We start from the raw sequence: 6,307 nt of genomic DNA on the forward strand, positions 1-6,307 counted from the left end.
GATGCTTCACCAAATCCAGGTTTTTTTACCCAGCTGCTTTTAACTCTATTGCTAATGAATTACTTATTATATTACTTAATTGATGGGAAAAGTTCAGCAATTGTGTAGGAGCTTCCTGCAGCAGCCACCAGTAAATTCCAAGACCACTTCAACAATGTTCCAGGGGGGAATTAAGTATTTATAAACTTGAATCAGAAAAGTCAGCATTGTAATTAATATGCTGCTTCGAGTCTGAAGGTGAGAATGCCTTAAATCCAATACGATTGTCAGGGCAATGGGGATGGCATCCCTCGTGACACTGAGTCAAAGTCCCTTTTAAAATTTTGTGCATGTGTTTTTTCTTCTCAAATTAAAGTGTTCTTGTTCTGTTTTGGGAATTTTTTTTAATAATTGCACAAAGTGATCTTGGGGAAATAATACTTCTGGATAAAGAGTCAGTTTATAGTGGCAAATCATTTCTTTAAATTGTCAGAAAGTGAACATTATACTGGAAGTTACCCAGAGTTTGTGTATGTAGGAGTTGGAGAATGCTTATTTACTCTGTTGCAGCATGCTATGTAATTTTACCCACTACCCATGAAGGAACACCTGGCAGTACAGAGGGAAGCAACAAGGATGGTGTAGGTCTGGATGTGGGAAATAGGTTCTAAAAGAAAAGATTGAAAGAAATGGCCTTGGCCGTTCTTTGGCCTTGGCCAAGAAGAATGAGGCTATGATATCATAGGAAGAAAGTAATCAAATATTTTTATGCATTTAAAACATCAAGGACAAGGACAAAATATCATGGGTTTAAATTTGAGCTGGCAAGGTTAAAGTTGATCTTTTATGATGCCTGGAAGAACTAGTTGACCTTTAGTAGATCTGCAAATTTAACTTTGGATAAGACCCTTGAAACAATATCCACAAGTAAGACTGCACTCATGCCTCTAGTACAATTGTTGAAAAGCAGGTGGAACCCTTAGATTCAGTCATTCAAACCATATTTCTTTCTCTTTTTTATGGTTTTTCTAATCTATAGACAGGTGTGGCATGGGGGGATTTTCAGTTCTTAGTGAAGTGTTTTAACATGCATATAAAAAGATTGAATAGGCAGAAGAAAAGTAAAAGTGAGCCAAACAGAGCACAGGCTCTGGAAGGAGTGCCCACATTAGACAGTGTCATTACTCATAGTCTAGGCATTCATTTCTGCCTTTGGTTAGTTGGGGTTTTTTGTTTGTTTGTTTTCCTGGCATCTTCTGTCCTTGTTTCATTTAGCCACCGTGAAATAACTTCAGCCTTGGAATGCATTTTGATGTGATGATGATAATACTACCATGAGAAATGTGGGTGCTATTCTCTTCCCAGTGATGAGAGAATTCAGATCTCAGCATTTCTTAGGTCATGGGGACTACTGGCCATGGGTACATCCCTCCAAGTTACATGGTGAATATTGCACTGAAAATTCCAGTTGCAGTCTTAGAGACCTCAAGTTTGAGGTCTCTGTATCAGTAATACTCAAAATGAATCAGCCACAGAACTCCATTAGGGAATCTGGCCCAGTGAAACAACAGCCTTTGAACCATCTGGTTCATAGCAAATTGCCAGTTCTCAAGATTTTATCCTGTGATCCAGGATATGTGGCTTGATCCTATATTTTTTGAATAATAAAATATTAAAAAGCCAGTGTTTCAAATGGTTTTGGCCCTCCTGATTAGACAAAGAAGTCTGGAAAGAAAGCAGCCAAAAACTTTAAAAATGGGCATCAGGAAAGGCAAACTCGAATTTATCACTTAACGTGTCATTGGTTTTGACCCAAGGCCATTTATTTTATGAGACTGACAGTTGTTTTTGATTATTTGGAGTTTTAAATGGTGTTTCTTTTGTAGAAGTATTGTATTGCCTCTGAGATAGTGCTGGCCCCTGGTGACTTAATAACATTTATTTAGTTAAATATGCAATGTAATAGGGGAATAAATAAATGCACTATGATATTTTTATTCGCTTTATCATGGTTGCTGTAATTTGTATGACAAAAATCCAATGTGCTGCAAATATTTCCAGTTTTTGATAATGTTGGTGTCTGTGCTTGCATGTGGTTCTACATTGCTTCTCCTTATCTATACCATTAGGAATGTGGTAGAGTGAAAATTATCCTTAAAGAAACTGCAAGTTCAGCAGGATTCCAGTCTGCATTGCAAGCTTAGGCTCAAATGAACCTTTTTGATGGGGAATAATGCAAGCCTCTGAGGACTTGCTGGAATGCTCTGTGGCAATTAGTTCTGTAATATTATAGTTCAAGTTCCGGCCTTATGTGGCTCTGGAGACTTTGGAAATATATACAGTTCATTTTTCAAAATGCTTTTAGGCCTCTTTTTTATCCCCTCTAATTTTCCATCGTCCAGTAGTTAACGTTCAGGAATATTGTTTGTGATCTGAACTGTGATGGTTTGATTCCACCGCCCTTTGCCATCAGATTATCGTACTGAGGGTCTGCGTCATCTGTGTGCATGACTTGCAGAGTTGGTGCCAATGGAGCCATTTCTAGGCCACTCTGCTGGCAGTTTTCTGAATTGACTTAATTGGACAGGGATTGCCAACCAACAGGAATATTCTCGTCAGGACTCCATTTCCTCATGGTTCTTTGAAATGCATATCAAATGGACATGCTCATGACCCTGGAAAGGGCTTGGGGCCCTTCTAGAAATGTAGCTCTAGACTGTAACAGTGCTCAGGAGGAGGACAGTTTTCTTTTGCTTAACCTTGAAATCAGTAGGTCCTAATCAAAGTCTTCCCTGTGACATTCAGCAAAACCTTTTGGATTTTCCCATTACTGCTTTTAGCATAGTTATTGTGGCAGCTTAAAAGCAAACTTTAAGGATGACTGTGTTCACCCTTTTGAGATACCTTTTTCCATTTAGCTTCACTGGACAAAACCAGAAGAAGAACATACATATTTTTAAAAGTCAGGAAAACTTTATGGTAACAATTTCTTTGGGAATGATTGAGATTTAGTACACAAGTTCTGAAGTGCTCAGAAAATGCATTGAAGTTTCTCTTCTCAACCATTAAAATGCAAAAAAACCCACCATGATTTTCTTATACATATCCACTGGACTGTAAAACAGGTGCTTTGTCAAGTCTTGGCTACACACAGAAAGTGGCTCCAAGAACCTTAAAAACTAATACTAAACAAGAGACAAACTGCAAATAGCCTGCTGCCTCTGTTTCTCAGTGTAGCCAAACTGTAGCTCAAAAGAATTAATTTCAAAAGAAAATATTTGTTAAATAAGTAGTAAATACATGCTACTAGTATTCTTCTGTTTCTCCTGTCTCAAAAAATATAAAAAATACATCAGTGCACTATGACCTAGTCTTGGTGATAGACCATCTCCAAACAGCAAGCTGGACTATGTAGCCTTCAGATATCCCCACTAACCAATACTTTTATTATTTTCTGTGATTGAGAGAACCTGTGAATGATTCATGAGACAAAGTCAAAGCCCAGTTGTTGGTGACTGCTGATGAACATGCCTTCTAGAATGTCCTAGTTATTAGCACTCGTCCCGCTGCCCCTTGGCTTTAGCTGTGGTCAAGAGATTGGGATGCCCAACTTCATCTGGCATAAAGGATCACTGAATTAATGAAAGTCCTAAAAACATAGGTTATAAAGGAGTGACAAACAGAGCTCAGCTGCAGATAATTTCTGAGCTGTTCTGAGCTGTAAAATATAGCAGTAAATAAAAACTTTGTCATATATCATTTACTCACTAGTTATCAAACAACTACCTGTCCTGCCTCCTGTGAGAAATTAATTTCTATGTTGAAGTCCAGGGCAGGTCCCAGATTTCATCAAGCATTCTTTTACAAGCTTTGAACAGGTCTGAATTTACAGTAGCATCTACAAAACTATTTCAAAATATGCATCAGGCATTCTGATTCTGATTTTGATCCTAAAAGCGTGATAAAGTTATACAGTATGTTAATGTTGTTGATGCACTTTTTGGGAATGAGGAAATACAAGTTTGCCCTAAGGAAAGAATTTGAAGTAAAACATTGTATGAAAGGACTGGAGACTTGTATGATAGACTGTAAATAATCGTAGAATAAAATTACAATTAATGGACTATTAAATATCTCAAAGCTAGCACTATGACAAAGTAAAGCAGCTAAATCAGTGTATGTTGTCTTTAAAACAGAAATTACTGCATTTAACCAACAATGATTTCACCTCCTAGATGCTTTGATTTTATTTCCTTTGTTATGCAGTGTGTTATTTTTAGTGGGCTCCATTATCTGGGAGCATGAGGCAAGACAGAAGCTTTTCACACTGGCAAGCTTTTCTCCACAGAGATACTAATGTGTACTAAAGTATTGCTATATTTGATACCAGGTTGTGCTAGATGTTCGGCTTAAGGGAACATGTAGCCGTAGCACAACAGGCTGTGTCTACAGCAGTGATTAGTTCCTGACAGACCTTTTCTCATTAGTTCTTATGAAAGACTGTCTTAAAAATTATATATACATGCCCTTTATTACTTATATAATCTCTGTGAAACCCTCCTGTCCATCAGTCTATTTTTTGGTTTAAATATCACTCATATTTTGTGTGTAAAATGAATGTCTCTTGCTGTCTTTGCTCCTAATCAAATAGACCAATCTATATTTTGGTGTACAAATTGCTCATCATTATTGCCTGCTTGAAGCTGGTCTCTGCCATCATCCTGACTACAGCCAGAGGGCTGCAGAAGATTCCCAGTAGATGGAGTTTATATAGCTGGGTTACTTCTGCTCTGCATCATAGCACTATTCAGACTGTACTTTTCCCAGTCCATTAGCAAACTGCCCATGGCCTGTTCTTACCTGGCTCAAGATATTCCATATGCCAGGTCAGAAAAAGCATGAAACTGTTGTACACTGCTAGATACCCCCCTGTTTGTCAAAGTATTTTTAGGTGACCTGTAGTAAGAAAAAGCTTCTTTAGTTCCATTTAGGCTGTGACATTTTTACTCGAGCACAGCTGCTTATGTGTTTCGTTCCTGTCTCAAAATTTGGCTTCAATAAGCTGTAGGTAAATATACACAAAGCTAGTATTTTAGGAGCCTCACATGTTAGCCTGTTTGCCTGAGAACATGCACAGAGTGCTATTCTCTAATTTTAGATTTTTTTAAGAAATGGCAGAAAGTTGTGTCTTTTTCACAAGATTCTCTGGTTTTCATTCTTGCTCAAGAAGTCCTGCAACTTTTGTCTTTGGTAAAATGAGTGGTTTGGCTCTGTTTCTAGCAACAATACCACATCCTATTCCATTAATCTAATCTCTAAACTTGGGAAATTTTCATCAGTTTTATAACCTTACAGAACTTTCTAAAATCCTTCTCTCAGTGATACTTGCATTTTTTTCCAAGATGCTTTTTTGCTGTGTGGTTTCCTTAGTGGTTAGATTTGAAAGTTGTACAGCACAGTGCTGTAGGTGTTAGCTGCTAACCAGAAGAAGAGGGACTGGAAGGTTATCTCCAGCACTAGCTCCAAGCTCGCTGGCCCTGACAGATCTGGAGAGAATTAAAGTAATCCCTCTCTCCAAACCCTGTGTCTAGAGCCTGCTGTCTATAAAGGGATGTCTGTACAAGATGAGTTCTCTGACAATTTTCTTAGAAGGAGACCTATGAATCAGAACATTTGATATTTTGTATTTGTGCCACTCTAAAATAATCTGGAAAAAGAAGAAGTTTTGTTTTCTTTGAAATATGTAAGCCCTCCACCTACTTTGTCAGCACAGCCACTCAGCATTCCCAGGATTAAATTATTTATAGCACATTATTTTGGCACAAAATAAATATGTTTTATTTATATTTTAATATCCAGATATTTAGAAAAGAATACCACGAACAAATAGGAACTAAAGTGGGATTCCCCCACTAGTATATGTGGGAGGAGTGCAATTTAAATTCTGCTTTAAAGCAGAGATAGCTTGTAATGTACCACATACTGACAAAACCAACTTAGGTAATTTCAAAATAAAGGTAAAGTTGTGTTGATTGGTAGATAGTACATTCATCATACACATTCAGTGAACCCACAGTAACTACATTTCTTCATTAATGACAAGTGTCTGTTCTTTATCTCTGCTTGTAGCTCTGTGTTACTTACAAGAGTGGATTTATTTCCTGTCGTGCCTTTCTGTAAAATGGCAAGTTAAATCTAGACTCTGAGTTCAGTGTAAAATGTGTAAAAAATACTTTCAATATACAAAAGTTAAGAACGAAGACCCTTTTTTTTTTTCCTAAATATAGATTAATTGAATGAATTAATATAAAATACAGCTGAAATAGCT

This window comes from Cyanistes caeruleus, chromosome 1, assembly GCF_971803275.1.
Source record: "Cyanistes caeruleus chromosome 1, bCyaCae1.hap1.1, whole genome shotgun sequence".
NCBI lineage: Eukaryota > Metazoa > Chordata > Aves > Passeriformes > Paridae > Cyanistes > Cyanistes caeruleus.